Source organism: Pan paniscus, chromosome X (assembly GCF_029289425.2).
Source record: "Pan paniscus chromosome X, NHGRI_mPanPan1-v2.0_pri, whole genome shotgun sequence".
NCBI classification, from domain to species: Eukaryota; Metazoa; Chordata; class Mammalia; order Primates; family Hominidae; genus Pan; species Pan paniscus.
Genome location: NC_073272.2, coordinates 52,304,893 through 52,329,094, shown reverse-complemented (window position 1 = coordinate 52,329,094; position 24,202 = coordinate 52,304,893). Strand labels below are relative to the sequence as shown.

General features: G+C 35.9%; 1 pseudogene; it reads left to right on the top strand.

Moving 5' to 3' along the window:
- Positions 1-245: 245 nt before the first annotated feature.
- LOC117977569 (high mobility group protein B1-like) lies at positions 246-23,462 on the top strand (annotated as a pseudogene).
- Positions 23,463-24,202: the final 740 nt, after the last annotated feature.

Here is a 24,202-nt window from a genome sequence, read left to right as displayed (position 1 = left end):
TACCTTTACTGGTTTTCTTTATTTCTTCTTATGGTTTAAAGTTACTGTCTAATGTCCTTTCCATTCAGCCTAACAGACTTAGATTATGATTTATTGTAGGGCAAGTGGCAAACTTTTATAAAAATCTTGCAATGTCCTAATTTCTCCCTCATTTTTGAAGGATATTTTTGCTAGATGTAGAACTCTTGGTTGACAAACTTATCTTTTACCACTTTAACATATCATTCCACTGCTTTCTGACCTCCATGGTTCCTGAAGAAAAATTGGCAGTTAATCTTATTAAGGATAACTTGTATGCAAGAAGTCACTTCTCTCTTGATGTTTTCAGGATTCTTTGCTGTTGCTTTCAACATTTTTACTACAACGTATCTTAGTATGGTCTCTTTAAATTTATGGTACTTGAAGTTTGTGGAGCTTCTTGAATGTGTAGATTCATGTCCTTTATCAAGTTTGGAAAACTTTTGGCCATTATGTCTTCAAACATATATATGTTGGTATGCTTTACATTATCCTGCAGTTCCCTTTAGAACTATTCATATTTCTTCATTTTTTTTCCACTTGCCATACTGGAAAATTCCAAATGACTCATCTTCATATTCACTGATTCATTTGACTATTCAGATCTCATACTGAACACCTGTAGTAAATTTTTCATTTCAGTTATACTTTTTGTTCCAGAATTTCTATTTAGTTTCTTTGTATAATCTCTATCCCTTTACTAAAAATTCTCTAATTGGTGAGACCTTGTTCTCCAGATTTCCTTTAGTTCTTTGCCAATGTTTTCCTTTAACTCAATGAGCTTAATTAAGACAGTTGATTTAAAGTATAAGTCTAGTAAATTCAATGTATGTGTTTCCTCATGGACAGTTTCTGTTCACTTATTTTTTTTTATGGTGAATGGGTCATCCCCCCTTGCTTTCTTGCATACCTCATAATTTTTTTAATCAAAAAATGGGTATTTTGTATATTATTACATGAAAATCCGATTCTCCTTCCCTTACCAGGGTTAGTTTTGCTGCGTTTTGTGGGTTCTGGTTTTTCATTTGATGAGTTTCCTAAACTATTCTAGTCTTTGTCATGTGTGATTTCCTAAATTCTCTGTTCTTTTAGCTCAGTGATCAGCTAGTGATTTGATAGAGATTTCTTTAAATTCCTGAAGCCAAAAACCAAATTTCCAATCTCGAAGCTAGATTGTGTGTGTGTGTGTGTGTGTGTGTGTGTGTGTGTCACGCACACGGGAGCGCACTGAGGCATGCTTTCCACATTCTCCCAGGCAGTTTACAACTATTCTTGCACCTTCGCTTCCTGCTTGTGTAGAACTTGAAGACAGAGCTCAAAGCTTAGTGCCTTTTTTTTTTTCTGAGCAGTCTGCCACAGGCATGTATATGACCTCCTAAATTCTGAGGAACATGTGGAAGCTTCTCAAAGCCTTTATTCTCCAAGACATCTTCCTTCCTAGATTGTTCTCACAGGATTCTTAATATGTTTATTATTTGCCCCTAATTGATATCTTTTGCCCCAGGTCACAGCAGCCAGTTCATTTCTTTCTAAATGCTTTAAACAAATTCTTCTTTTACAGTTGCTTCTCTTCCCTGAGAGAATTCCTGGTTAGGTTCTGTAAAGATAAGGCCTTTGTGTTACTCCTTCAGAGAATCACCCAACAGGTCAAAACAGAAAACCATAGTTCTTTAGAACAAGTTCATACTGCTTCCTCTGGCACCAGAAACCCACCACAGGAATGTGGGCTGACATCTTCCAGACTGCCACTGAGCCAGGGAAAGGGGGATCAGGCAAGGGTAAGTGAAAATGCCACAAAGCTCTCCTACTGGGTTTTCAGTCACCCTTTCCTTAAAAGACAAAGATTGTCAGATTAGATTTCTTTAAATGACTGAAGTATACATTATATACAAGAAATTCACTTCAATTATAGATAGGTTAAGTATAAAAGGATGGAAAAAGATACACCATGAAAACAAAAATCAAGAAAGCTGGAGTGACTGTAGTAATATCTGACAAAGTAGATGTAGACTGCAAAACAAATACTATTTTACAAGAGTAAAGAGGAACATTATGCAATAATAAAATGGTTTTTCATTAAGAAGGCATGGTAAATAAAATGTGTATGCCATTAATGACAGAATTTCAAATAAAGCCAGAACAGAACTAAAAGGAGAATCAGACAAATCAATCTACACAGTAAATTAAATGTGTATGCCAGTAATAACACAATTTCAAATAAAGCAAGAACTAGCAGAATTAAAAGGAGAAATAGGCAAATCAATTCACAATTATACCTGGAAATTTCAACATGCTTTTCTTAGTGATAGATAGACAGAAAATCAGCAATGATGTAGAATAAATGAATGATGTTTCAAACTGGATCTAATCAACATTCATAGAATTTTTCACTCAACAATAGAATATAAATTCAAGTGTACATGCAATACTCATCAAAACAGACCATATTTTAGGTAATGAGACAAAATTTAGCACACGTAACGCAATTGAAATATATGAAGCATGTTCTCAGATATAAATTTAACATAATTAAATTTAAAATCAATGACAAAATGATAACAGGAAAATTTCCAAACATGTGGAAATTAAATGACATACTTATATGGGACAAAAAGAAAGTCTCAATCAAAATCAGAAAATATTTTGCATTGAACAAAAATAAAATTACAACATATAAAATGTGCACCATGCAGCTAGAGTATTACTTAGATGGAAAGCTACAGCATTAAATGTCTATGTTAGAAAAAAAGGAAAATCTGAAAATTGTAATCTAAAGCTTCCCCCTTACATGAGCAGAAAACAAGAAGCAAAATTAAAGCAGAGTTTAAAAAATAATAACTGTAAGAGCAGAAATCAATAAAATATGAAAAGTAACAAAGAATCAATTAAACCAAAAGCAGTCTTTCTGAAAAGATTAATAAAATCATCAAGCCTGTAGCAAGAATAAAATAAAGAGAACACAAATTATCATCATCAAGAATGAGAGAATATTACTTTAGGTCATACAGATTTAATTGTTTTATTGTTATGTAATATTTTTACATATTTATGGGGTACATGTGACATTTTGTTACATGCATAGAATGTATAATGATCAAATCAGGATATTTAGGATACCTATCATCTCAAGCACTTATCATTTCTATGTGTTGGCAACATTTCAAGTTCTCTCTTCTAGCTGTTTTGAAATATACAATACATTGTTGTTAACTATAGTCACTCTACTCTGCTATCGAACATAAGGACATATTCCTTTTACCTACCTGTATGTTTGTATCCATTAACCAACCTTTCTTCATGCCTCACCCCACCACACACTCTTCCCAGCCTCTGGTAACTATCATTGCATTCTCTACCTCCATGAGATTAACTTTTTAGCCCCCACATAAGAGTGAGAACATGCAGTATTTATCTTTCTGTGCCTGGCTTATTTAGCTTAACATAATGACCTCCAGTTCCATCCGTGATTCTGCAAATTACAAAATTTTGTTCCTTTTTATGGCTGAACACTATTCCATTGAGAATATATACCTCGTTTTCTTTATCCATTCATCCATTGATGGACACTTAAGTTGATTTCATATCTTGCCTATTATAAATAGTGCTGCAATAAATATGCGGGTGCAGGTATCCCTCTGATAACACTGATTTCCTTTTCTTTGGATAAATAACCCATAGTGGGATTGTTGGATTGTATGGTAGTTTTATTTTTAGTTTAAAAGGATAATAATGGAAGAGTATGCACAAATATACACATGTAAAGTGACAACTTAGATGTAATGGGCCAATTTCTAAAAAAAAAAACACAAACTATATAAACTCCCTGAAGAATAAATAGGTAGCTGAAATAGTCTGTGACTATTTTAAAAATTGAATACTTAGTTAAAAATCTGAAAACAAAAATTCAGGCAAATTCAATAAATTTATAGAGAAAAGTAACACCAATTCTACATAGCATCATTCAGATAACAGAGAAAGGAACACTTCCCAACTAATTTTATGAAGCCAGCATGACTCAAGTCCCAAAATCAAATTGATTACAAGAAAAGAAAACTTCAGAAAATATATTATTTATGAATGTAAAATTTTTCTAAATGAGCTTTTAGAAAATGAAATCTCAACATTAAAATGATAATATAACTTTAACAAGCTTTTTAATGCACGCAATGATTTAATAGATTCATTTCTTCATATTTCTTTTACTAGGTACAGCCAAACAACATAGACAATGGCAGAACTTCCATAATGGAACCTCCATAAATCTGCTCTTCTAGCAAAGCAATGAAAATATTACCAATTTATGAAAATCAACCTTTTCCAAAGTCTTATAGTTAATAAAAGGTTTGGAACAATTTGAAAAGCATTTATTCAAGAAAACCTATTGAACCTTAATGAGAACAGCAGTGTTTGGGGTGTTTAACCTGGCATCCTTCATTGTGAGAGGGAACACTTGGAGAAAAACAGGTCTACTTTGGCCATGTTGCATATTTGATGTTTATTATATATCCGATTGCTTACTTGATATTTCCACTCACATGTCTATGTCTAAAGTTCAGTGGAAGATCAGAGCTACGGATGTAAAATGTGGAGTTACACAGATGTTATTTAAAACCACTGTGCTACGCAAGGCTCTTCTTATTCAAGACCTTCCTGGTTGCTTCATATATGTCATCCACAGAGCTCTGTGAGAGATATAGAACTTTAAACTGCCTACTATTGCCCTGAGAAATCTATATTTTACTTCAGTGAATTTCCAGCAATGTAATTCTAGCTGAGGAGGTGGCATTAAGTGAACAACTAACAAAGCAGAATGTCCATATATGATGACAAGGTGGGAATTAAGAAGCAGAAATATAAGGCAGGTGAAACGTACTAATGACAGCAGCCTATCTGAGCCAAAAGCCTAGCAAAGTGGCCTCTTGGGTATAGCAGAGACTATCATATGTCAAATTGTTGGAGAAGCAGAGGAATCATACCTGTATGCTTGACTATGTACCTTTAGATTTTTCTATGCCCTTTACTGTAACTACTGGCCTCAGTCTTTCTGGTGACATTTGCTATTGATCTAGAGATTGCTGAAGGTGCAATAAGCAAGTGGGACAGTCAAGACAATGGAGGTAATGGCTAGGCCTAGACTAGAAGATGCCAATGTCTAAAGTTGATCCCAGTTCTATTGCCTTTGGGATGTTATTTACTGGTTCCTTCAATCTTTCCATACTGTGGAAGGGCTGGACCAGCAAAACACCATGTATTGTACAATTTTACCAAAATATTGTTATAATAAAAAAGTATTTCTGTAATAGGCCCATTTACCATGTCTGCGAGTTTTCTACCTTTTGAATCTAGATACAAAGCAAGATTTGCCTCCTATCATGGAAGTTACAATTATGAGACATTTACTTTCCCATCTTCCCTCTGAGGGTGTGGGCACATGATCCAGACTGGGTCAATCAGATGCACCCATTCTAGACCCTGAATCAGAAATCAGTGACACAAAGAGAAAGAAGAGAGAATAATATTTTATTTCATGAGCCAGTAGGACAAATGGCAGGAACATTCAATTTCAAGAATATCAGTACTGGGACCAAAAGTATTGGCAGTGAAACACTGACAATCACTGTAGCAGTGAAGATGGCAGCAGTATATGAACAAAATTAGTTCTGTGGAATGGCTTTTGACTTTGCTTTGTGAATCTATTTTGTTCAGCCACTTTCTCCAAGTCTGTTTCTCTAGGCTTCTTTGAGATTCCATAAGGTTCAGTATGTTTTCATAACTTTTTTTCTATTCAAAATAGCCAGAGTTGACTTTTGTTGCTTGCCATCAAGAACCCTGACCGATATACCTTATTGCCATTCTAATATATAAAATATATTTAATAAATGGAGATTTACAAAGAAAGAAGTCCTACATAATCTAGGATGGCAGTCTCCTACACTGGAAAGCCACAATTTTGTTTCTGGTTATGATGATCATAACTGGAAAATTTGGACAAAATTTCCCATTAAAAACAACTGTAAAAATGAATGGGGTTTATTTTTTTTAAGTTTTATTAACACAATAAATAACTGACAATACAGAAAGAAAATTAATGGTAAAAATTGAAGGGAAACTAAGAATTCAGAGAGGTAAATGATTATGAAAACTGTTTTATTTAGAAGTTTCAGGTAAAGTAAATCAAAACACAGAGCTTACATAAGATAGAAAATCTAACAGTAGAGCTTTTGCCCAACAATCCAGGACTTCAAAAGGCTACAGTATCTGGGTGAAGGTGAAGTGGAAGTGGGTCAAACATCATTTGGAGTCACATCCAGTTTGACTTGACTGGGCCATCTGGGAAAAATCAAAGCTTTAACCTTATTAACGTGGTCCTGAACTGGGACTATCCCCCTAATAGAAGCACATGTGGATCCTTTTTGAAGGAAGATATTTTCATTCTAGGATTTAAATTATGCCTACAAATAATATTTAACACAGTGATTGGCTGTAAGCATAGATAACCAAGAACTAGGAAACAAGATACCACAATAAAGAACCAGCAAAAACTACAGACAGAAAAGCCCAGATACACAAAGACTGCTTTAGAAATTGGAGTAATGAGAACTTACAGATGCGAAACACATGCTAAATTTTTTGAAAAGAAATGTTTAAGCTTAAAGATTTCTGCCCAGAAGAGGAAACCATAAAAAATTGAGGTAATAAATTTGAAAAATAACAAAATAGGATTTATAGAAATGAAAATCACAGTAACTATGAGTTAAAACAGTCACAGGATACTAGACCCAGCTGAAGAAAGAATTAGCGAATTAGGAGATAAGTCAAAGATACTATTTAGAATGCAGAATAGAGAAAGAAAAGATGGGAAATATGTAATAGATACAAAAAGACAAAGAGTCCAATAAAAAGACTAAAATATATTTAATCAAAGTTTGAGAAAGAGAATAAAAAAGGAAAGAATCAGAGGCTGTACATGGGGTATATGTTCTGAGACTGCCAGTGGATGCCTGAAACTGGATAGTACTGAGTCCTATATACACAAATATATATGTATTTATATATGTATAAATAACACATACAAAATATGCATATAAATGCATATATTTGTCTTTATATAGAGTATTATTTATTATGCTTTATTATATTCTATATAAATAGCAATATATATTATTTGTATTATTAACTAAAATACATTAATATATATTATACATATATGTATAATATATATTATATGTACATATATAAATATACATTTATATTTACATATAAATGTATATTATATACATGTATAAATATATATTATGTATATTATATATCTATTACTTATATATGATACATATATACACTTATATATAACATATAAATGTATATACAAATATATGTGTATATTCACACATGTATACATATATAGGTATTTGTCTATATATACACACTTATGACAAAGTTTAATTTATAAATTAGGCACAGTAAGAGATTAACAACAACTACTAATAAAATACAACAACTATAACAATATGCCAGCATCACTACTCTTGTACTTTGGGGCCACTACTAAGTAAAATAAGTGTTACTTGAACACAAACACTGTATCATGCCAGTCAATCTGATAACCAAGATGGCTATTAAGTGAGTAATGAATGTGTAGCATGTACAATGTGGATACACTGGACAAAGTGATGTTCCCTTCCTAAGTAGGATGGAATGGGATGACATTAAATTTTATTATGCTACTTGAAAGAGCATGCAATTTAAAACTTATGAATTGTTTATTTCTGGAATTTTTCATTTAATATTTTTGGATCATGGTTGACCCCAGGTGACTGAAACCATGGAAAAACTGCACATAATGGGGGGACTACTGTATTTGAACAGGTTATTACTGAGAATTTTCCAGAACTGATGAAAACACCAATCCACAGAATCCAGGAAAATTACTTTTTATAGCAGAAGCCTGATTAAAGACTCTCGTTGTATATGTTGTAAGTCAGAAGAAATTTCTTAACACATATGCAGGAGATCTACGCAAACATTTTTTAACCAATCTATCAGAAAGAGAAAGAAACACAAAAAGTCAGCCTAGGAAATATTAACTAGGGGGCAGAGAAAGAGGAGCCTGCAAAAGAGAAAAATTATCCTAGGGACATAATAATCAGGAAAGTAGTGTCATAAAAGAAGAGAGGAATGAGGAGAGTTTCAAGAAGAGAATTTCTTGCATAGTTAACAAGATCAAATAGTATTGATTAGTCCAGGCAGATGAGGAGATAAAAGCACTCATTAGATTTAGAAACAAGGAGGTCATTTTTTGGCCCTGTCAGAGCAGAGTCAATGGAATGAGAGAAGAAAGTTGACTGTGAGATTTTGAGTGGGAGGCAAAAAAATTAGAGGCAGTGTAAGTTGAAATCTCTAAGAAACTTTGTTTTGAAGGGGATAATGGAGAAGGGGGAGGCAAGTTGGTATGAAAGTTTATATTTTTTTAGGATGAGATTCAAAATGTAAGCCAATGAGGATTCACATTAGAGTAGGAGGCTGATTCTACAGAAAAAAAATAAGGAATAAATTAAAGTGCCAAGTAGCTGATAAACTGGAAGTGAATAGCATAGAAAGTATAAGGCACAAGAATGAGCAGATAAAGAGATAGAAGCGATAAAATCCAGTAACACTGAGCACACCCAGTGCCAAGATCTTGGTTGTTAGTAACATTTTCCAATAAAAATATTCAATCAGGGATCCTTAGACAAATGGCTGATTCTAGGTCTTGGTCAGAATATATACAAGATAAGCATCTTATAAAGCCAAAAAGCAAGGAAATGCTCAAAATTTTTAAAAACCCACATATCTGTGGATGAATGTCAAAGGGACACAGGAGCCAACTGAAAAAGTTCCCAATATCCAAAACTGAAGCAATTTGGGCAACAACATAAATAACATAGTATATAACAAGTAGAAAATAAATACCTATTAGCCCACACTTACATATATAAATATATAAATGGAGGACAATAGACAAATTTCCTGTGGAGAAGAACCCTAAATAATTTATGTTGTTATTACCCTCTCAAGAAAATGGAGAATTCTTTCCAAAGAGTACAGAATGAAAATGGGGCAGGAAGAGTAATTTTGCATGGAGAAAGGTGTCAAATGCTATCTCAGCCAGGTGATCAAGTAATTAGGAGACCACAGTAATAAGTCACATTGATAGCATGTATGCTTGATATATGAGAACTGCACTTTACCTTTGTTATTTTCCCCCCTGAAACCCATAACCCTAGTGTAATCATAAGAAGTATATCACACAAATCCCAATTGAGAAACATTCTCCAAAATTCCTAACCAGTGCACCTCAAAATTGTCAGCATCATCAGAAACAAGGAAAGTCTGAGAACCTGTCACAGCCAAAAGGAGCCCCAGGAGACATGATGACTAAAGGCACTGTGTTGTCTTGGATGGGATCCTGGAACAGAAAAAAAAGCATTCAGTCAAAACTAAGAAAATCTGAATAAAGTATGGATGGTAGTAAATAATAATGTATCAATAAGGGTTAATTACTTTTAAATGTACCATAGTAATGTAAGATATTAATAGTAGGGAAAACTGAAAGTGGGGTATATGGGAACCCTTTTTGTACTATCTTCACAACTTTTCTGTAAATCTAATACCATATATAACTAAAGTTTTGTTATTAAAATCATAGTAAAAATAAAAATAATGGAGAAACTAAGATAAACAAAAGCTGAAAAAATTATTTACTAGAAGACCTGCTGTATAAGAAGTACTAAAAATAATCTTTCTGGGCTAAAATGGAAAACACTAAATAGTAACTCAAATTGACAAGAAGAAATGACAAGCACCGGTAAAGGTAGGTAAATATAAAACACAGTATGAATGTATTTCCGTTTGTAACCCTATTCTTCTCCTATCTGATTAAAGAGACAATTGCATATGTAAAGTAATAATTCTAAAACTGTTCATGTCTTTATAATGTATAAAAATGTCTTTTGTATGACAAAAGTAGCACAAAAATAGAAAATAGAGCTATACTGAACCAAAGTTTTTGTATACCTTTGAACTTAAGTTAGCATTAACCAAATTAGTTTGTTTAAGATGCTAATTGTAAATTCCAGAGCAAGTGTTAACAAAATAACTCAAAAATGTAACACAGGAAATGACAAGGAAATTAAAATGGTACAGTAGAAAATATCTATTTAATACAAAAAAGCAGTAATGCAGGAAATCATACTAAAAAATGTCTCTAACCACAATGGAATGAAATCAGATATCAAGAACAGAAGGAAATTTAGAGACATTGGCAAATATGTAAAAATTAAACAACCCAGTCCTAAAAAACTAATGGATCAAGAAGAAATCACAAGGGAAATTTAAAACTACTTTGAGATAAATGAAAATGAAAACACAATGTTTCAAAATGAACGGGATGCAGCTAAACCATAGTTTAGAGATGAATTTATCACTCTGAATGCCTATATTTAAACAGAAGAGGCTGGGCACAATGGCTCATGCCTATAATCCCAGTAATTTGAAAGCTGAGGTGGGAGGATCGCTTGAGCCCAGGGGTTCCAGACCAGCTTGAGCAACATAGCAAGACCCTATGTCTCTACACAAAATTAAAAAATTAGCCAGGCATAGTGGCACACACTTATAGTCCTAGCTACTCAAGAGGCTGAGGTAGGAGGATCCCTTGAACCCAGGACACTCAGGCTACAGTGAGCTGTGATCACACCACTGCACTCCAGCCTGAGCAACAGAGAGAGACCCACATCTCAAAAAAAGGAAAGAAGAGAAAAAGAAAAATCTCAAACCAATAGCATACCATACCATCTTTAAGAAATTAAATAAAGAGGAGCCATAAACCCAAAGCAAGCGGATGGAAGGAAATAATAAAGATTAGAATGGAAACAAATGAAAGAGATAACAGAAAAACAACAGAGAAAAAAATGAAACCAAAAGTTTGCTCTTTGATAAAATTTAAGAAAATTGACAAGCCTTTAGATAGCAACATTATTATATCTGTAAGACCTCATGTAGCAGGGTGAGGCCAACCTGTGGTATTGATCTTGATTATGCCCTTTAGGGGTACTGGATTTAACCAGTTAGAAAAAAAATCCCATTCACCACAAAGGTCTATCTTAGAAAGCCATGTGACTTTTTACTTGTTTCCGTACTTTAAAAAAACTAATTCAGGCACAGCACAACTCTGGCCACTTAGTTTAAGCTGACCTGAAATCCTTTTGGGACTCAGGCAGTGTCATGATAGTATGAGTACACACAAGAAGTATAGTCCCAGAAGGCTCATGTAGTACCCCTAGAAACAAAGAGTTTATAATTATTAGGGTACCCCAAGTAGGACATACATTAGGCAGTACAGCTTATCAGGACCCCAATGTGGCCTCCATAATGGGAATTCCTGCCCTAAGTTTCCCAGTCCAGTCTGAAAAATTAGAATTAGTCTTGATTTCAGAGAAAATGACTAAAGTAATCTGTTCCAAACGGGTTTGCTTGCACATAACATCAGTTTATCAGCTTTATAAGCGTGGACAGCATTTGGAGGTATTCTATACAGAAGGTACAGGATCTGGGGCCACCCATTGCTGTCTGAGTCAGCATACCAACAGATATGATCATAGGCTCTGAAGTTTGCATACAAAGCACTTGCAGCTGTTTGGAAAGACAGCATGAGGAGTTTTCCTTCAAGACAAAGGGAAAGCTTCAAGGAATGGTTCTGAAAAACAGAGATCATTAATATCTCCCCTCCCCACTCCTCCTCATGCCTCCACAGGTGGCAGGGTTTTGATTTTTCTCCCACTTTTACAAAATGAGTGTGTTCCATTCAATTATCAAAACTTTACATTTTCCCCAATCATATTTTTAATTCTCACTCAGACCTTTTTGATAGAGGCAAGAAGCAGACAAATGCCTAGGCAGACAGGGCAGGGTCCCTGGTGAAACCCCACCTCCAAGCCAAAGACAGTTTAAAGCCTGAAAGCCAAGCTACAAGTCAAATTCACAGACTGGTTTGAGAACCTGTCTTCCTGTTTGGTGTACTTTCCTCTGATTGATCTCCCCAACTCTTCTCCTATTTTACATATACCTATGCTTCCCTAATTGATTTTTTACACTGTTGTGCCCACCTTTGAGTGGTACCTTTAACTTTTTTTGCATTCTCACAAATCAATCAGTACTCACTCCCTTATTCTAAGCCCATGAAAGCTCTGGACTCAGCCACAGTGAGAGAGAAACCACCTGACTCCAGGTGGGGGACCACCCTTATGTCCCCTCTCCACTGTGAGCTATTTCCTCACTCAGTAAAATTATTCTCTGCCCTCCTCATTCTTTGATTGTCAGTGTATCCTCATTCTTCTTGGACACAAGACGAGAGCTCAGGACCCACCAAACATGGGTACAGAGAAGTCTGTAACATTGTGGCCCTCTGTCCTCCACCAGCAGAGGGCAGCTGCCCCATGTGACAGAAACAGTGGCAGGGCCGAGCCAGCCCCAAAGCTGTGGGTCGAGGCAGGGCAAGGGTGTTGCCAGCTGGGTATCTCTGGCTGGCAAAAGTGATCAAGAAAAATTCTGTGTCATTTTCATCTGGGCAGGTTGTATGCAGGAGGGACAAAAGCATTTTCACAGGACAAAAATTATACAACATAACCAGAAAGATACATGTCATGATAGAATTTTGAGTTTCAACACTTTTCAAGATAGTTTTACATAACCTCACACCCCTTTTGTCCTGACCACTTATCCAAGTGGGCAGCCTAGAAAAGCAAAATCTCTTTCTGAGGAGAGCTGCATTAAATAAACTGCCTTACTGAGATGTGTGCACCAGGAGAACAGTAAGGGAAGTAGTTAGGCCATCAGTTTATTGTTGCAAACTGTAATTACTCAAGAAAGTAAAACAAATCAACATCAGTGGGACACCCCTAAGAATGTGTCAAGTGTCCAATCTGTCATGAGTGGGCAGAAGATTCATATTCCTTGTAATATGTCCATCCCTAACTTATAATTTGGGGAAGGAATCACAGGTTAGGAACACAATTAACCTCTGCATCAGAAATATAAGTCAATCAGCAACTCAATCTTAGATGGTTTCATCAGAGAACAAGCCCTTCCTCATGGGCATCTGCAAGTGATCCAGATAGTCCATCCAGCATCAATGATGTTTTTATAGACTAGGATCCCACAGAAGGGTGTTTAAAACATGCAACAGAGTCCCAGAATCAGAGTTCTGCTAATTGAGCCTCTGCCTGCTTTCAGTTATGCACAGCTCTGCTCAGGCTGAAACTGCCCATAGAAGGCACTATCAGCTTAGAGTCAGGTTCAGGTAATTAAGATCTGTGAATTAAGAATTCCAAAAACAGCCAGTGGTTTTTCTTCAACAGCAGCAAAGTCAAAATGCTGCAAAGACAGATAGCCATGTTCCCAGTCCAAGGGACAAGCAAGGATTCCATAAGCCCTTAGCGTCTATTTGACTCACTCAAAGATAGGCAGTGGGAAATCATTAGCCTTTAAGTGTCAGACTCTGACAGTCCATTTGCAACATAAAAATTTCTTTTTAAAACTCCAAAAGTAAATCTCCATCTAAAAATTGTCTCTTATTTCCTGTTGTTTGCCCTTTCCCAGAGGATCCAATAGACAAAAATCATAGCAAATAGCATCAGTTAGAGAGATTTATTCTGTTTGCAATACCCTAAGCATTTAAGTTATAATATTCTCACTGGGGCAAAAAGAAAGCAAATTATGTCCCATTAACACTTTCTTATATTGAGGTGATGTCTCTAGAATTTGTGAAATTATAAGAATTTTATCATACATCTTTCTATGAACTGAATATTTATGTCTCTCCACCCCCCGAAAGTCTGGTTTTGAATCCCTAATTCCCAGTGTGATGGTATTTGGAACTGGGGCCTTTGGGACGTGCTTAGGTTTACATGAGATCATTAGAATGGACCCCCCTCCCCGTGATGAGATTAGTGCCCTAATTAGAAAAGAAGAGACCAGAGCTTGCTCTCTTCTCTTGCCATGTGAAGATACAGCACAAAAGTAGCTGTCTGCAAACCAGGAAGTGAGCCCACCACACTAGACACAGAATCTTCCAGCACCTTGATCTGGAACCTCCCAGCCTCTGAAACTGTGAGACATTAATGTTTGTTGTTAAATCTCAATCAGTGGTATTTTGTCATAGCAATGTAAACTGATTGAGACACGTTTAAATGCAATAGTCACAAAAATACAATGTGAATTTTTACAATTCTCTCCTTTTTTTTCTCACTGCAAACCCCTAGCAGTAAACTCAGCATGTACATTGTTAACATTATGGTTGCTTGGAGATCACTACTGGGATTCAAGATGTGTGTATCTGGGGGAGTCGAGGAAGAAGCTGCTCTGATATCTCACTGGTTTCCCTCCCCCCTTTTCTTTTTCTCTCTGGCTTAGCTAAAGCTTTGCTCTAACCAAGGGAACGGATTTAACTTTTTGTCCTGCAACTTGAAGGATAGAGCAATGTAAGCTTTTAACATTTTTGACCCACCCAAAACTTACCTTTGAAAATGTTTGGGCTGTTTTTCCTTCTACCTGGAGGCAAAAAAACAAAACCAAAGCCACTTTTTTGCATTTCTTTTTTGCCCTTTAGAATGACTAAAAGCAGCTAAGGAATCCAGCAAATCAACTCTCAATATAATATACCCCAGTAATAAAACAAATGACAAATCACATGAACATCTCAATAGACACAGAAAACACTTTCAACAAAATTTATCACCATTTTTATGATTTTTTTTTTTTTTTTTTGAGACGGAGTCTCACTCTGTCACCCAGGCTGGAGAGCAGTGGTGCAATCTCAGCTCACTGCAACCACTGCCTCCCGAGTTCAAGCAGTTCTCCTGCCTCAACCTCCCAGGTAGTTGGGATTACAGGCACCTGCCACGGTGCCCAGTTAATTTTTTTATTTTTAGTAGAGACGGGGTTTCACCATGTTGGCCAGGCTGGTCTCAAACTCCTGACCTCAGGTAATCCGCCTGCCTCAGCCTCCCAAAGTGCTGGGATTACAGGCATGAGCCACCGCGCCCAGCCCCATTTTTATGATTTTTAAAAATCTCATCAAACTAGGAATAGAAGGAAATACCCTCACCCTAATAAAGGACATCTATGAAAAAAGTATTTCTAACATAATACTGAGTTGTGAAAGACTGGATACTTTCCCCTTAAGATCAGGAACAGACAAGAATGTCTGCCTCCAGCACTTCTATTTAATATTGTACTGGAGGTTCTAGCCAGGGTAATTAGTCAAGAAAAGAGAAATAAAAGACATCCAGATTGTAAATGAAGAAGTAAAACTTTATTCACAGATGAGACGAACTTGTATATAGACAATCCTAAGAAATCCACAAAAAATTTGGAGCCAATAATTGAGTTTAACAAAGTTGTAGGCTATAAAACCAAAGAGGGTTGGGCACAGTGACTCACACTTGTAATCCGAGCAGTTTGGGAGGCCGAGGTGGGCAGATCACCTGAGGTCAGGAGTTCAAGACTAGCCTGGCCAACATAGCAAAACCTCATCTCTACTAAAAAGTACCAAAAAATTATCCAGACATGGTGGCGTGTTCCTGTAGTCCCAGCTACTTGAGAGGCTGAGGCAGGAGAATTGTTTGAATCCAGGAGGCGGAGGCTTCACTGAGCCAAGATGGCGCCACTGTACTCTAGCCTGGGCGACAGAACAAAACTCCATCTAAAAATAAATAAATAATACATTAAAAAAACAAAGTGGAAAAAAATTGTTTTTCTGTTACTAGCAATGAACAATCTGAAGATAATTTTTAATAATCCATTTCAATACCATAAAAAAATAAAATAATTGGGAATAAATTTAACAAAAAAAGCACATGACTTCTACACTGAAAACTATAAAAAAAACTTCGAAATATAGATCTAAATAAATGGAAAGATACTCCATTTTCATCGATTGGAACACTTAATATTGTTAAGATGGTGCTACTTTTCAAATTGATCTATAGATTTAACACAGTCCCTATCAAAATAGCAGCTGGCTTTTTTTTTTTTTTTTTTTTTTTGTAGAAACTGTCAACCTGTTCTGAAAACTCTTATGGAAATGCAGGGGAATCTAAATATTTTTAAAAATCATGAAAAAGAAGAACAAAATTGGAAAACAACACTTCCCAATTTTAAAACTTACTACAAAGCTACAATATTCAAGATTGTATGTTAATGGAACATGGATAGACATATAGATAATGTAATACAATTGAAAGTCCAGAAATAAACTCATATAGTAAACTGATTTTCAACAAGGGTGACTTGACCATTCAATGTGTGAAAGATCTGTCTTTTCCACCAGGCGCGGTGGCTCACGCCTGTAATCCCAGCACTTTGGGAGGCCGAGGTGGGCGGATCACAAGGTCAGGAGAGCAAGACCATCCTGGCTAACACAGTGAAACCCTGTCTCTACTAAAAATTAAAAAAAATTTAGCCGGATGTGGTGGCGGGCACCTGTAGTCCCAGCTACTCAGGAGGCTGAGGCAGGAGAATGGCGTGAACCCGGGAGGCGGAGCTTGCAGTGAGCCGAGATCGTGCCACTGCACTCAGCCTGGGCGACAGAGCGAGACTCCGTCTCAAAAAACAAAAAAAGGAAAGAAAGATCTGTCTTTTCAAAAAATAGTGCTGGGACAACTAGATATCCACATGGAAAGAGTGAATTTGGACCCCTACCTTACATTCTGTATAGAAATTAACTGAAAGTGGATCATAAACCTAAATATTGAACCTAAAACTATACAACCTAGAAAAAACATAGTGGTAAACCTTTGTAACCTTAGATAAGGTAATAGATTTTTAGATATGACATAAAAATACAAGCAACTAAAGAAAAAATAAGTTGGATAGACTACATTACATTAAAAATGTGTGTGCCATAAAGATACACAAGACAAAAACCCATGGAATGAGAGAAAATATTTATAAATAATATCAGATAATGATCTAGTATCTAAAATATGTAAAGCATTCTTACAACTCAATAATAAAAGATAAATAACCCAATTAAAAATGGACAAAGGATCTGTATAGATTTTTCTCAAAAGAAGTTATACAAATGACCAATAAGCACAGGGAAAGAAACTCAGCTTCATTATTCATTTGGGAAATGTGAACCAAAAACCACAATAAAATACCACTTCACCTCCACCAGTACGGCTAAAATAAAAAGACAGACAACAAGAAAATTGGTGAGGATATGGAGAAATAAGGATCTTCATGCATTTCTATTGGGAATGTATAATGATGCAGCTGCTTTGGAATACGCTTTTATAGTTCCTCATAATTTAAGAATGGAGTTACCATATGACCTAGCAGTTCTGTTATGAGGTATATAGTATATACTCAGGAGAAATAAATGCATGTGTTAAAACAAATACTAATACATGAATTTTTATAGCAGCATGATTTACAATAGCCAAAAAGTAGAAGAAAAAGTCCATCAACCAATGAAAGGATTAAAAAATATGGCATATCTATACAATGGAATCTTGTTCAGTAACCAAAAGGAATAAAGTACTGATATATACTTAAACATAAATGAACCTTAAAAATATTATGGTAAGTGAAAGAAGCCAGAAACAAAAGGCAACACACTTTATATGATTCCATGTATATGAAATAACCAGAACAGGCAAATCCATAGAGACTAAAAGCATAATAGTGTTTGCCAGGGGCTGAAGGGAAGGGGAAATGGGGATTGACTACCAATGGATATGAGTTTCCTTTTGGGGTAACAAAAATGTTCTGGAAATAGTGGTGATGGTTGCACAACTCTTTGAATACACTAAAAAACACTAAATTATACATTTCAGTGTTGATGAATTTTAAGATACGTGAACCTTTATAAAATAAGAACCAAAAAAAAAACCTTCTAAATCATGGTATATTCTATATGTTAATAGAGCCTTGAGTTATAGAGGTGTATGTATTTGTTAAAATTTGCCAATAGTACAATTGTGAGTTGCGCATCTCACTTGACATAAATTTTACCTGAAGAAAGAATAAAGCACATATAAATATTGATCTCTAGTTAATTACATGCATACCAGAATATCCAGAGTTGAAGTATTCTGATATGCAACTTTCTTTGAAATGAATCAAAATAAGTTGGACTGTTGAATGGACAGAAGGATGAAAGAGAGATGGATATCTAATAAAGCAAATATTGCAAAACATTGTTGGTAGAATCTAGGTAGTGAGCTTATGGATATTCAATTTATCATTCTTTCAACTTTTCTGTATGTTTAAGAATGTTCACATTAGTCAAGATAGGAGGATCATTTGAGGCCAGGAGTTCAAGACCAGTTTGGGCAACATAGCAAGACCCCATCTCTTCCAAAAATTAAAAAAAAAAAATTAACCAAGCATGGTGACACATGTGTGTAGTCCCAGCTACTTGGGAGGCTGAGGCAGGAGGATTGCTTGAGACCAGGAAATTGAGGCCACGATCATGACACTGCACTTCAGCTTGGATGACAGAGTGAGACCCTGTCTCCAAAAAAGAAGAATGTTCATATTAAAATGTTGGCCAAAAATGACCCTGTTTTATCTATACCACATTTTAATTGACACATCACCTTTCTCCATTTCTTATCTACCAAACTTACTACATTCATTCACCAGATATCTGTTGAGGGCTGTTATCTATTTGCCAGGAACTGTTCTAGATATACTGGATATATTTATGAACAAAACAGACAAAACTTCCTGCCTTAGTTGCTAGTGGGATTCAAACAACAAACAAACAGAAGTATAACTTGTCAGGTATGGGCAAATACTATGAAGATAATTAGAGTATCAGGAAATAATTATCCATACTAATGCATCTACTTCCACATCTTCCTCACTCTTCAATGTCTCATAATCTAGGTTTTATTCCCACCATTTTAAACTTCTTAATAAAACATAATCATTTTTCTTCAGTCCTCACCGCTCTTCTTCACAACTTGTCAGTAGCATTCAACATTGGTACTCACTCCCTTCTTAAATGCAGACCCCCCTCTGATGCTCCACATTTAGCTACCTTCTAATAACTCTCTTTAACTATGGTTTCATATACCTCCACAGCTTCATTTATCAGATATTTCCAGTTCTCACTTATCTTCTACATCCTAGATTGGTATTTTAACCACCAGAAACACCTTTATTCCTAGACATCTTACCAGTACCTTAAACTTCATACAACCAAAGACAAATTCATCATTGACCCCACAGGACCATTTTGTGCTCTGGGTTTCATGTATTTAGAGGTGGTACTATACAGGGTACAAAATTCAATTCTACCTTGGTCTTATTTTCTCCCTCAAAACCAACAAGTCATGGAGGCCCGCCATTTATTTCTTAGTAATATCACTCAAGGACCTAGGCATCCTAGTAACATAGGAACACAGGAATCTGAACAATAACCTGGTTGCCTGTACTTATTTCTCAGCATTTTGGGTACCCGTTTGGGACTTGCAGCCCTCCCAAAAGTGATATTATAATCCCCTTGGATTGGAAGAGGATGTTCTACCAGACAGAAATGTAAAGAGCATGGTCAGCAACAGCTCACATAGAAGGAATCTTGATGAAAGCCCAATAAAGTACCATCTCTTCCAACTTGGCATGGTGATCACAGCTCATCACTCTGTATCTCAGTTTTCTCATCTGTAAAGTGAGAAAGATCGAATTTACCACATAGGGCGTTTATGAGGATTTAAAGTCTTAATACAGGCCTACCTTGGAGATATTACAGGTTTGGTTCCAGACCACCACAATAAAGTGAATATTTCAGCAAAGCAAGCCACACAAAGTTTTTGGCTTCCCTGCCCATATAAAAGGTATGTTTACACTAATACTGTAGCCAATTAAGTATACAATAGCATTATCTTTAACAAACAATGTACATACCTTAATTAAGAAATACTTTAGTGCTAAAAAAAATGCTCACAATCACCTGAGCCTTCAGTAAGTTGTAATCATTGTGGAGATGAAGTGTCTTGCCTCAATGTTGATGGCTGCTGACTGATCAGAGTGGTGGTTGCTGAAGGCTGGGATGCCTGTGGCAATTTCTTACAATAAACAATAAAGAAGTTTGCCACATCGACTATTTCTTTCACAGAAGATTTCTCTGTAGCATGAGATGGTGTTTGATAGCATTTTACCCACATTCCTTCTAAAATTTGGAGTGAATCCTCTGAAATCCTGCTATTGCTATACCAACTAAGTTTATGTAATATTCTAAATCATTTTCTGTTATTTTAATAATGTTCACAGGATCTTCACCAGGAGTAGATTCCACTTCTCAAGAAACCACTTTATTTGCTTATCCATAAGAAGTGACTCCTCATCCATTCAAGTTTGATCATGAGATTGCAGCAATTCAGTGACATCTTCAGGCTCCACTTTTAATTCTAATCTCTTGCTGTTTTGCTACATCTTCAGTTACTTTCTCCACAGAAGTCTTAAACTGCTCAAAGTCATCCACAAGGGTTGAAATCAACTTCTTCCAAACTCCTGTTAATGTTAATATTTTGACCTCCTCCAATGAATCATGAATGTTCTTAATGGCATCTAAAATGGTGAATTCTTTCCAGAAGGTTTTCAATTTACTTTGCTCAGATCCATCAGAGGAATCACTATCTATGGTAGCTATATGTGTTTCTTAAATAATAAGATTGAAAGTCAAAATTACTGCTGATCTATGGGCCGCAGAATCATATTGTGTTAGCAGGCATGACAATAACATGAATCCCCTTGTACATCTCCATAGAGCCCTTGCGTGACCAGGTGCATTGTCAATGAGCACTAATACTTTGAAAGGAATCTTTTTTTCTGAGCAGTAGTTCTCAACAGCAGGCTTAAAATATTCAGTAAACTATGCTATAAACAGATGTGCTATCATAAAGGCTTTGTTGTTCCACTTATAGAGCGCAGGCAAAGTAGATTTTGCATAATTCTCAAGGGCCCTAGGATTTTTGGAATGGTAAATAAGCACTGGCTTCAACTTAAAGTCACCAGCTGCATTAGCCCCTAATGAAAGAGTCAGCCTGTCCTTTGAAGCTTTGAAGCCAGGCATTGATTCCTCTCTAGCTATGAAAGACCTAGATGGCATCTTCTTCCAATATAAGGCTTTTTGGTCGATGTTAAAAATCTGTTATTTAATGTAGCCATCTTCATCAATAATCTTAGCCAGATCTTTTGGATAATTTGCTGCAGCTTCTCCGTCAGCACTTACTCCTTCACCTTGCACTTTTATTTTATGGAGATGGTTTCTTTCCTTAAACCTAATGAGTCAACCTCTTCTCACTTCAAACTTTTCTTCTGCAGAGTCCTTACCTCTCTCAGCCTTCCTAAAAGTGAATAGAGTCCATGCCTTGCTCTGGGTTAGGCTTTGGCTTAAGAGAATGCTGTGGCTTGTTTGATCTTCTATCCAGACATTCAAAATTTCTTCATATCAGCAATAAAGCTGTTTTGCTTTTTTATCATTCATATGTTCACTGGAGTAGTACTTTTAATTTTCTTCAATAACTTTTCCTTTGCATTCACTACTTGGCTTATTCTTTGATGCCAGAGGCCTAGTTTTTGGCCTATCTTGGCTTTTGATAGGACTCCTTCACTAAGCTTAATCATGTCTAGCTTTTGATTTAAAGTAAGAAACGTGATTCTCTTCCTTCCACTTGAACACTTGGGGGCCACTGTAGGGTTATTCATTGGCTTAATTTTAATATCATTGTGTCTCAGGAAGTAGGGAGTCCTGAGAAGAGGAAGAGAGATGGGGAAATGATCAGTTGGAGCAGTCAGAACACATACAACATTTATTAAGTTCACTGTCTTATATGGGTACAGTTTATGGTACCCTGAATCAATTACAATAGTAACATCAAAGATCACTGATAACAGATCATCATAACAGACATAATAATGAAAAACTTTGAAATATTCCACTAATTACCAAATTGTGACAGAGACAGGAAGTAAGCACATGCTACTGGAAAAATGACACAAATATACTTGCTTGATACAGAGTTCCCACAAACTTTCAATATGTAAAAAACGCAGTGTCTGTGACATGCAATAAAGTAAAGTGCTATAAAATGAGGTATGTTTGCACACACAAAGATTTTATAACAACTCATGGCATGTATTGTGCCAGATAAGTGTTAGCTGCTGCTATTATCACTATTCTAATATCTGGATTGGACTCATTATTTTTAAATGTGAGTCAGTCTCATTCCTTGGATTGGAAGGTTGAAAAAACTAACAAGAAATGTCAATACTTATTTCATGCTTACTATATGTGAGACACCATTCTAAATACCTTACATGCATTGGCTTAATCTTCATAACAGTATTATTAACAAGCTTAAGATTTGTCATTTTTCTCATTGTATAAATGAGGAAAGTGAGTTCCAACTCTAGCTATCTTCTTTGTTTAGGCCTCAGGAAAAAGCAATCATTAGAACAACTATGGAATGAGGTGGGCCTATATGTATTGAACATGTTGTCAATGAACAAGTTAAGAAGAGACTGTGCAAAGCAACATGAGTGGTTCCATTGGTTTTTAAGAAAAAGTTCAGGTTACAGAGTGGAGAGAGCGAGGAGGCTGCATCTGGCTCCCACTCTCACAGCCACTGCAGTACATTGAGCTCCATAGAGACAGCTCCAGGGCAGGTGAGAGCCAAACAGGCACTGGGTGATTCTGCCTTGCTGAAGAAAAATAACATAGGCAAAGGAGATCCTAACAAGCTGAAAGGCGAAATGTCATCACATCATATGCAATCTTTGTGCAAACTTCCTGGGAGGAGCACAAGAAGCAGCACCCAGATGCTTCAGTCAACTTCTCAGAGTTTCCTAAGAAGTGCTCAGAGAGGTGGAAGACCTTGTCTGCTAAAAAGAAATGAAAATTTGAAGACTCAGTAAAGGTGGACATGGCCCATTATGAAAGAGAAATGAAAATCTATATCCCTCCAAAAGCAGAGACCAAAATGAAGTTCGAAGATCCCAATGCACCCAAGAGCCCTCCTTTGGCCTTTTTCATGTTCTCTTCTGAGGATTGCCCAAAAATCAAAGAACATCCTGGCCTATCAATTAGTGATGTTGCAAAAAAACTGGGAGAAATGTGGAATTACATTGCTGAAGATGACAAGCACCCTTATGAAAAGAAGGCTGTGAAGCTGAAGGAAAAATATGAAAAGGATATTGCTGCATTTGGAGGTAAAGGAAAGCCTGATGCTGCAAAAAAGGGAGCCATCAAGGCTGAAAAATGCAAGAAAAAGAAGGAAGAGGACAAAATGAGGAATATGAAAATTAAAAAGGTAATAATGATGAATAAGTTGGTTCTAGCCATTTGTTTATTGTCTATAAAACATTTAAGCCCCCTGTACACAACTCACTGCTTTTAAAGGAAAAAAATTAAAATATAAGCTGTACATAATGTGTTTTTAAACTTTACAGTGTCTTTTTGTGTGTGTGTGTGTGTAGTTATCCCACTACCAAATGTGTCTTTAGATGGCCACAAACTGCCTGGTATGGTATAGGGGTTGTAAATTGGCATGGGAATTTAAAGCAGGTTCTTGTTGGTGCACAGCACAAATTAGTTATATACGGGGATGGTAATTTTTTCATCTTCAGTTGTCTCTGGTGCAGCTTATATGAAATAGTTGTTCTGTTAACTGAATATCACACTAATTGCAAAAAAGTTGTAGCAATTTTGCTGACATTATGAATGCTTCTAATACAATTTTTAAAATTAGTATTGTAGTCCTTTTCATAGGTCTGAAATTTTTCTTCTTGAAGGGAAACTAGTCTTTTGCTTTTGCCCATTTTGGATCACATGAATTATTACAGTGTTGATCCTCTCATATAGGTAGCTGATAAAATGCTTTTGTCTACACACCCTGCATATCATGATGGGGGTAAATAAAGTTAAATTGAGATCATCGTCATCCATAACTGAAGCTCAAAAATCTTAATCAGTTGATAAATTTCACATAGCCCACTTATATTTACAAACTGAAGAGTAATCAGTCTACTCACAGCATGGGATTATTAAGATCAAACATTTTGAAAGTCCGTCCTTTGAAGCACTAAATAGAAAAGTGTGTTCTAATCTTTACATGAGGACTCTATGTTCTTTAACTCC